General features: G+C 41.9%; 1 protein-coding gene across 2 annotated transcripts in view; it reads right to left on the reverse strand.

Annotated features, from left to right (window-relative positions):
- The window catches only part of NXPE3 (neurexophilin and PC-esterase domain family member 3), a 48,417-nt gene extending 47,613 nt beyond the window's left edge, over positions 1–804 (reverse strand). The window contains exon 1 of one of the 2 annotated variants that reach the window (XM_019711215.2): positions 687–800. The gene's annotated coding sequence lies outside the window, so the exon portion shown is untranslated. Of the gene's footprint in view, positions 1–686 lie in introns of both variants that reach the window. The other variant, XM_019711219.2, reaches the window with a different exon arrangement.
- Between the last annotated feature and the right edge of the window lie 8,584 nt (positions 805–9,388).

Genomic DNA, 9,388 nt, shown 5'->3' on the forward strand with positions numbered 1-9,388 from the left:
ATCCCTCTTACCACCACCCTAGTGACCTTGGATCACACGGAGACGGGCAACAGGCCAGCGTCTCCACAGTACACCTGGTAAAGTCACACTCGTTTCTCCCCGTACGACCTGAATGTGGTATCAGTAAGGCCAGAAGAGTCCAACGTGTGAGAGCACTGCAGCCCGGAGGTAGCTGGGGCCCACAGCAGCGGGAGACGATGCTGAGGGGCAGGGGCCGCGAAGTGCTCCGCCAAGGTTTAGGGAAGGGGTCAGGGGGAGGGGTCTTTAGCGGCAGCCCGAGGTCTGTCACTGCCACACTGCCACTACACCAGTCGGCGTTGCAGAAAGACAAGAAAACTGAGGATGGAGAGGCACGCGCCCAGCCCCGCCCCCTCCCGGCCGGGACCTGCCGCTGCTTGGGCGACTCGGATCCGAGGCTGCGGCAGCCGGAGGCTCCGGCAGCCGGAGGCTCCAACTCTGCCCCGCCTTGGGCCGCAGCCTCTCCTTCCAGGGTCCGACGCCCCCAACCGTGCCCTCCGCGGCTGCACCACCTCCGCACCAGGACTGGGACGACGACTCGGGAGCCGCCGCGCGCTGAGGCAAAGGCTTGGAAGCCAAAAGGAGCGCGCGAAGAGCCGGGCAATGGGTAGCTCGGGAGGCAGAAGCCCGGTTCCGCGCCTACACCCAACCCGCAGGTCCACACTCACCTCCCGCTTTGCGTTCTCCGGCGACTGGGAACTCAGACGCCCCAGTCAGCCGCCGCTGGTCAAGGCCGCCTACTCGCTGCTTCCTGGCGCCGCTACTTCTACTAACCCCCATCCTCGGCTACGATTGGCCGAGCTCCGGGGAGGGCGGGGGAAAGACGCTGACTGACAGCTGCAGGCCCCAAGCTCAGAGCTCAGAGCGGAGCACCAGCATTCGGCGGTGCTCCTCAGGCTCCGCGCCGGACAGACCCCTAGCGCAAGGACAGACCCCGAGCGCAAGGACGTCCCGCAGCTGTCGCCCTGTGGCCTGAACTCTAGGCCTTCTTGAGGCCCCGCTTCTTGTCGCTTTTGGACGTTAGGGTTTCCCCCGGGAGCATCCGTTTTAAGGCTTTTTTCTTGTCAGCGACGTGACCAAACTGGAGATGCTCCTGCTTGGGCCATCTTTCCTCGCAGTGGCGAAATTTATTGTTCCCTGTACCAGAGAAACATGATTTGCCAAGCACGCAGACGACTGGTCCTTGAATCCTTTCTTGTTTGCAATTAGTCGATTTCATTCCTCTATTCACCCTTGAAACAGCCCTATTCCTTTTACTCTCCATGTACACGACATGGGTCTTCTGGCAAAAATGCCTAAACATGTCTTTTTACCCAATTCTGGGTTATCCTGTTGTGGACATTTGTTCTAACCAGTAAAATGTCCACAGCAGCTGGGTGAAATTCAGGAACTGAGAGGAGTCCTTAGGAGACAGACAAACCCTTGCTCAGGAAGTGGGAAGGGACCACGCAGTGCTCCGAGCACAAAGGGGTGAACCGAATTTATCCAAGCAAAACGCAGGCTCTAAAAGTAGACTTGACCCCCACACTGTTATTTCAAGGTTGAATAAGAATAATTAATATAAATTACAACTAACATTAATTATTTTTACATTTATTGAACACAATGGACTCTGCATGCTATTTTGATGTTTTCATAGCAGGACTACATGCATGGGTGACCAGACTCGTGAATGAAATAAAAGGAGGTTCTACATAGCGCAGTCTCTTCTGAAGAAACCATTTCATTCTCCCTGTTCCTCGAGGAAATTCAGCCTTTCAGGGCCTTTTGTAATCATAAGAAGTGGCTTCCATTGCCTCTGCACCTAACGATGAAGAGCCCCATATGATAGACTTTTGTCTGATTAAGGCCTATCTCCCAGAAGGTGGACTCCCAGCCACCTACCTTTCACAGTTTGTCTGTCTGGCAAGTGGCAAATATTTAAACAGGACATGCTGACTTCTAGGTCGTGGTTTTGGACTGTGTTAGTGATCATTATTAATCCCCATTCACACAGGCAGTCAGAGTACTGAGGAATTTAGGTGCTCTTACATATATTTTGCAGTCATTATAGCCACAAACAAGAGAGGTTGGGACCAGAGAGGCCTGTCCATCACTACTAGATTCTTAAAAGATCTCTGACTAAAAGTCACCACACTCCCAATGCAGAATTACTACTGTACAAAGAATATGCACTTTTGGTTCCTAGCCTGCCTAGGAACCTAGCCTCTTACTAGCAGTGCCATCTTAGGCAAATTATTTCTCTGAGTTCATTTCCTCAACTGTAAATTAGAGGCAACACTGCCTACCCTTAGGAATAAATGAGACAACAAATGAAAAGTGCCTAGCACGGTGTTCCAGATCTCTTTCTCTTCAATTTCCTATCTCAGGTTATGACACAGAATAACAAATTTCTAAACATTGCATATATGACAATCTAACTTTGAGAGCTGGGGAAAAATGAGAACATAATGTTTGTATGTCATGATATAAAACCAAAGGAACTGGTCATTTCTGACCTGTCTGAAAAAAATGATTTAGAGGATGATGTTACTAAACTTTATTTCTCTAAGCAAAACAAAACATGGATCTTAAGGTCAGATAAGCAAAAGCAAATTAAACCTATTTCTGATGCAGCTATTTGGGAGATATTCACCAGCAAATCTAGCAATCTAGCTCCATCTCTGGTGGCAGATGCTTAGGGCACTAGCACTCCTGAGCCCATGTTGGTTCCCAATTCAGTTCCTTTGCTTTCTCTGTTGAAATGAGTGACTAAAATTTGGGCCCCAAGAGCCATCAAACCATTGGTCAAAATAAGTGACTGCTGTCACATTAGGTACCAACCACCCTATTCCCAAAACAATGAAACATGAGAGGATTCTGCCCTAGGGTAGGAGACTAAAAGGAAGAAGTATTTGGTGCCTGTATTAGTCTGCTTAGGCTGCCATAATACCATAGACTAGGTGGCTTAAACAACAGGAATTTATTTTCCTCACAGTTCTGGGGGATGGAAGCCACTGATAAAGGTGCCAGCTGATTTGGTTCCTGGTGAGAGCGCTCTTCCTGGCTTGTAGACAAACAGCTTCTCACTTTGTTCTCACATGACAAGAAAGAATAACTTTCTGGTGTCTCTTCCTCTTCTTAAAAGGACACCAATCCCAATCAGATTAGGGCCCCACTCTTATGACCTCATTTAACTTTGCCTCTTGCTGGGAAAGGCAGTCTCCTGAATGCAGTCTTGGCCTGGAGCACTTCCCTACCAAGAGATTAAAGAGTCCTCACAGCTGGTCCTGGGCTTACTGCCTTGGGTGGGAAAATCTTTCCCTGTTTCAGACAGGAAAATCTTTTCCTGTATTCCTTTCTCCGCTTAAGAGACACCAGAGAGTTCTCTCACCACTTCCACCATGTGAGTTCTCAGTAAGAAGACGGCCATCAGTAAATCAGGAAGCTAACCCTCACCAGACTACTGAATCTGCTGGTGTCTTGATCTTGGATTTCCCAGTTTCCAAAACTGTGAGAAATACATTTCTGTTGTGTATAAGCCACCCAGTCTATGGTATTCTGTTACAGCAGCACAAATGGACTAAGACACACTATAGAGTTAGAACAGTTTTCCAGAGTTACTTTAGGTCATCTCTCTTTTTTGACCCCCTTCAGTGAGTCTATGCCCTACATGTGTAATACAGTTAGATTCATGCATCATAGTCTACATTCCATCCTTAGATCCCCTGACATCCTAGTTGAGATTCTAAAGGTTAAATATGCATAGAGTAAAGCTTCAGTCTTTGTGTACTGTTGTATGGGTTTTGACAAATACATAGGATTGTGTATCCACAACCACAGTACCACACAGAACAGTTTCACTGCCCTAAAAATTCACACATGCATCCCATTCCTCAACTCCTGGCAACCGCTAATCTGTTTTCTCTCCCTATGGTGTGACCTTCTCCAGAATGTCATATAAATGTAATCATACAATGTATACGCCCAAGATTTTGATTATCATAAAGTTTGGAAACCATTACTCTTGCTAATTCAGATACTAAGTGAAACAAGCACCAACATCTATTTGATCACCAAATGGGGAGTCAGCTACAATTTAGTACATTTTAAAAGAATATATCCTCTCAGCACTGTATGTTAGATTATCTAAGTTTGGAAGAATCTTATTTGAGATGCAAAGAGATTTTCTTTACCTTCAAAGACAAATAAAAGGGTAAAAGAAAAGTTTTTTTTATTCTGCTGACTTGCTTTTATTCCCTCTCCAGAGCATGCACTTCTTCTACTCCCACTAGTTTGAGTTCTGTTTGTTTCCAAACCAGTGTATGACACTTATGTTATTGTAATTATATAATCTAATTATTTATTATATGAACCTTTGAAATCAAATGTAGAAAGAGAAAATATTCTTAGAAAACAAAGTTGAGTACTTTGGAAAGACTGAAAAGTGAACTGCTTAAAAGAATAAAACAAAAAACTGCTTTTGAGTTAGGTATAGACAAGAAAGTTATCAAGATCATAGAGAGAAATTATAAAAATCTAGAAGTATTCTTCATTCAAATGGTTTTACAGGGACTTTAAGTTCTTACTCCATTTTAGAGAAACTAAAAATTGAAATGGTGCGTTTTTAGGTAGAATGTATACACAAAAGCCACAGAACTCTAGAGTATCTATACTCAAAGAAAACATTGGAAAAAAAAAAAACACAGTTTTTTTAGGACTTACATTACCCAATTTCAAGACTGAGTGTAAAGCTATAGTAATCAAGATAGTGTCGTATTGAGATATGAACAAATAAATCAATAGAACATAAGAGAATCCAGAAATGGACACATACATATTTGGTCAACTGATTTTTGACAAAAGTGCCAGAACAGTTAAGTGGGGAAAGGCCAATCTTTTCAACAACTGGTAATGGACAACTGTATAGTCATATGCAAAAATATACCTGAAACCATATGCAAAAATTAACTCAAAATGGATTGTAACCTTCAATGTAAGAGCTAGAACTATAAAACTTGCAGAAGAAAACATAGAAGAAAATCTTAGTGGCCTTAGGTATTTCAAAGATTGCTTAAGTACAACATGAAAAAGCATGTACTATTAAAAAAATATTAATACATTGGACTTCATCAAAATTTAAAACTGTTCCTTTTCAAAAAACTTAGTTATGAACATGAAAAGGCAACCCACAGACTGGAAAAAATATTTGATACTGGTTAAAGGATTTTATCTAGACAATGTAAAGAACTCTTAGAACTCAAAATGAGACAAATAGCCCAATTTTTTAAATGGGCAGGTTTTTGGAAAACCTCACCAAACTTTGAGACACTCATTCAAAGAAGATATACAGATGGCAAATAAAGTAAAAATGCTCAAAATAATTATTCATTAGGGAAATGTAGGTTAAAACCACAATGAGATACTACTACACACCCATCTGAATGGCTGAAAGTAAAAAGATTAACCATACCAAATATTTGGTTAGGCTGTAGGAAAGAAATGGAACCATCCTACACTGCTGGTTGGAATGCAAAATGGTACTACCAATTTGGAAAATAAAATTGTTTTGGTATATTCTTAAAAAGTTAGACATACATCTACTCTATGACCCAGCTGTTCTACTTCAGGATATTTACCAAAGAGAAATTAAGTATATGTCTATATAAACTTACAAATGTTCATAGCAGTTAATTTCTAATAGCCCAAAACTGGAAACAACACATATATCCAACAATAGATGAATGGATAAATAATTTGTAGGGTAATATCATCAAGATAGCAACATAGGCCATTTCCAACCTCAGTCTGCCTCAAAAGAATACTAACAACTATCCATAGACAAGATACTATTGTAAAATCCCAGATCCTGGGGGTTATGAGGCTGAAGCAACCTCCTGGACCACAAAGATCAAGAAGAACCACATTAGAAAGGTAAGGGCAGCAGATACACTCTGACGACATCATCCCAACCCCAGGCCCACACAGCACTCCACTGGGAGGGACCCCCAGGCCTACATTTCTCCAATGGGAAAAGAGAGCCCAAGGTGCATATCCAGCTCACCCAGGAATGCAGGACACTTTCTGGGAGGCCAACTTGTGGAAAAACGGTGAGGACCAAGAGACACAAATGGCACCCAGAGGGCAAGGAGAACTCAGCTTTATTACACTAGCGGGCCCAGTGGGATATTTCCCAAAGAACTGAGCACTGACTGGGGTCAGGGGCTTTAATTTATATGCTTAGGCCTCCGGGCTGGGGGGGAGGGAAGTCTGGCCAGGGTGCCAGGGAGATCCGTCCCTAGCAGCTGTGATCCCTCAACTTTGTTTTGACAGGGAGGCCTCTAACTATGGTGCCTGCAAGAGTCATCTCTGGTAGGTATGGGAGGAGGAGGGGGATGGCACTCTGAGCCGGAGGGCCTGCAGGAGACAGCTCCGATAAGGAGGGAGGAGGAAGAGGGGACACAGCTCTTAGGGGGAGCTTGCCGGAGATAGCTCCAATAAGGGGCAGACTGAGCTCTTAGGGGGCGCTTGCAGGAAAAACTGTCTCAACAAACTCAGGTCTTGCTTCATGGGGATCACCCGGAGAATCTTCAGAGCTTGGCCACTGGGAATCAGATGGAGATGGAGGAGAGGGGCAGAGCTTAAAATAAGTAGCTCTCAAATGTTGATAGACTACATTCCTGCCTGTAGTGGCACCCAAGGAGAGATCCCAGCCCGTAGATCTGCCCATTTGCAGGTCTGAGCCAGTGGCCCCATCTGGACAGGGAGCTCAGTTGGCAGTTCTGTCTGATTTGAGTCCCCAGTCTACAGTACTGACTTTGGAGCCCATTTTACCACCCCACCAGAGCAGGAAAGCAAATTCACAGCCCTGCCCAACTGCTAAGCATAGCCTCAGGTCCCAACAACTCAGGAAGCCTGATCAGAGAACCCATGCAGCTGTGGAGCCCAACCTCCAGTATCAACAAGACTCCAATGGCATTTTTTATAGAAACAGAAAAAAATATCCTAAAATTCACATGGAATCACAAAAGAACCTGAATATCCAAAACTAAGAAAGAAGAAAAAAGTGGGAGGCACCACACTTCCTGATTTCAGACTATATTACAAAGCTATAGTAATCAGAACAGTGTGGTACTGACATAACAGACACATAGACCAATGAAACAGAATCAAGAGCCCAGAAATGAATTCATACATATATGGTCAACTAATATTTGATGAAAGCCAAGAATACTCAATAGGGAAAGGATAGTCTCTTCAGTGAATGGTGTTGAGAAATTCACATGGCAAAGAATGAACATGGACCCCTAAATTACACCACTCACAAAAATTAACTTGAAATGGATTAGAGACTTCAACATAAGACCTGATACCATAAAACTCCTTGAGTGTTGCTAAGAGAATAGGTCTTATGAGTTTTTAACACACACATAAATTTTTAACTATGTGAGGTGATAATTTTTAACTAACTTTATTGTGGTAAACATTTTATAATACATACAATGTATCAAACCATCACATTGTATACCTTAAATTTACAAAATGTTTTATGTCAATTACTTCTCAATAAAGTTGGGAAAAAATAATCAAATTGAAAAAACAAAAATAAATTTTAGCAAATACATACAAGGAAATACTACTCAGCAATAAAAAATAATGAACTATCAGATGAATTTCTAAATAACCAGACAAAATAGAAGGAGGGTTATGAAGGAGATGAATCTTTTGGAGATGATAAATATATTCATTATCTTGATTGTTGTGATAGTTTCATGGACAAATACAGTCATGCACTGCTTAACGATGGAGATACATTTTGAGAAATGTGTTAGGCAATTGTGTCATTGTGCAAACACAGAGAGACTTACACAAACCTCAATGGTACAGCCTACCACACACTTAGGCTATATAGTATAATCTATTGCTCCTAGTTTACTAACCTGTACAGCATGTTACTGTACTGAATATTGTAGGCAATTATAACACAATGGTAATGATTTGTGTATCTAAACAAATCAAAACATAGAAAAGGTACAGTAAAAATATGGCATAAAAGATTAAAAAATGGTACAGCTCTATAGGGCACTTACCATAAATGAGCTTGCAGGCCTGGAAGTTGCTCTGGGTGAGTCAGTAAGTGGTGAGTGAATGTGAAGACCTAGGACTTGCAGTGCATTACTTATAAACACTGTCCACTTAGGTGGCACTAAATTTATAAAACAACACAAGATTAAATCAAACACAGGAGAAAATGATGCAATCAAGAGACACTATAAACACGAGATGTATGAGGCTGCTACCAGCGTAACATGGCATATTGTTTTATAGCAAACATTTTTTGTAAGTAAAAGAGTATACTCTAAAATAACAAAAGTATAGTAAACACATAAACCAGTAACATAGTCGTTTATTATCAAATAATATGAACTGTACATAACTGTATATGCTATGCTTTTATATGACTGGTAACACAGGTTTACATAAGCATCACCACAAACACGTGACTAATGCCTTTACAACAGTTACGTCACCAGGCAATAAGCTTTCAGCTCTGTTATAACCTTATGGGACCCCTGTTGTATATGCAGTCCATCGTTGACCGAAATGTCATTATGCAGCACATCACTGTGTCAGAACTTATCAAATTGTCCACTTTAAATAAGTGCAGTTCACAGTATGTCAATTATATCTCAATAGTTTTTTTTTAAGTTTAAGGTATAGATAGATAGATAGATGATAGATAGATAGATAGATAGATAGATAGATAGATAGATAGATAGATAGATAGATAGAATTTTGTGATTCCCTACTCTAATTTTTTTTTAACCAACTATATTAGTCTGCTCAGGCTGCCATAACAAAATACCAGGTTGAGTAGCTTAAAGAACAGAAATTTATTTTCTCGTATTTCTGGAAGCTGGAAGTGCAATATAAAAGTGCCAGCATGGTTTCCGTGAGAACTCTTCCTGGCTTGCAGATGGCTGCCTTCTCACTGTGTCCTCAAATGGCCTGTTCTCTGGATGTGCATGGAGAAAAATATCTCTTATATCTCTTCCTCATATAGGAACACCAGACATATTGGTTTAGGGCCTTATGACCTCATTTAACCTTAATTATCTCCTTAAAACCCTTATATCCAAATACAGTCACATTGGGGGTTAGGACTACAACATATGAATTTGGCAGGGAATACAATTCCGTCCAACCAACTACAGGTCCTAATTGTGCCAAATCCTAGGGCTTTTACTCTACTTACCCACCCCTAACACTTTCATCACCCACTGTTTCAACAGCATCCTATAGTGTCACCTGTGCTCTTTTTGTGGGATAGTACCATGTTTCCTCGAAAATAAGACCAAACAGGAAAATAAGCCCTAGCATGATTTTTCAG

This window comes from Rhinolophus sinicus, linkage group LG01 (genome assembly GCF_036562045.2).
Source record: "Rhinolophus sinicus isolate RSC01 linkage group LG01, ASM3656204v1, whole genome shotgun sequence".
NCBI lineage: Eukaryota > Metazoa > Chordata > Mammalia > Chiroptera > Rhinolophidae > Rhinolophus > Rhinolophus sinicus.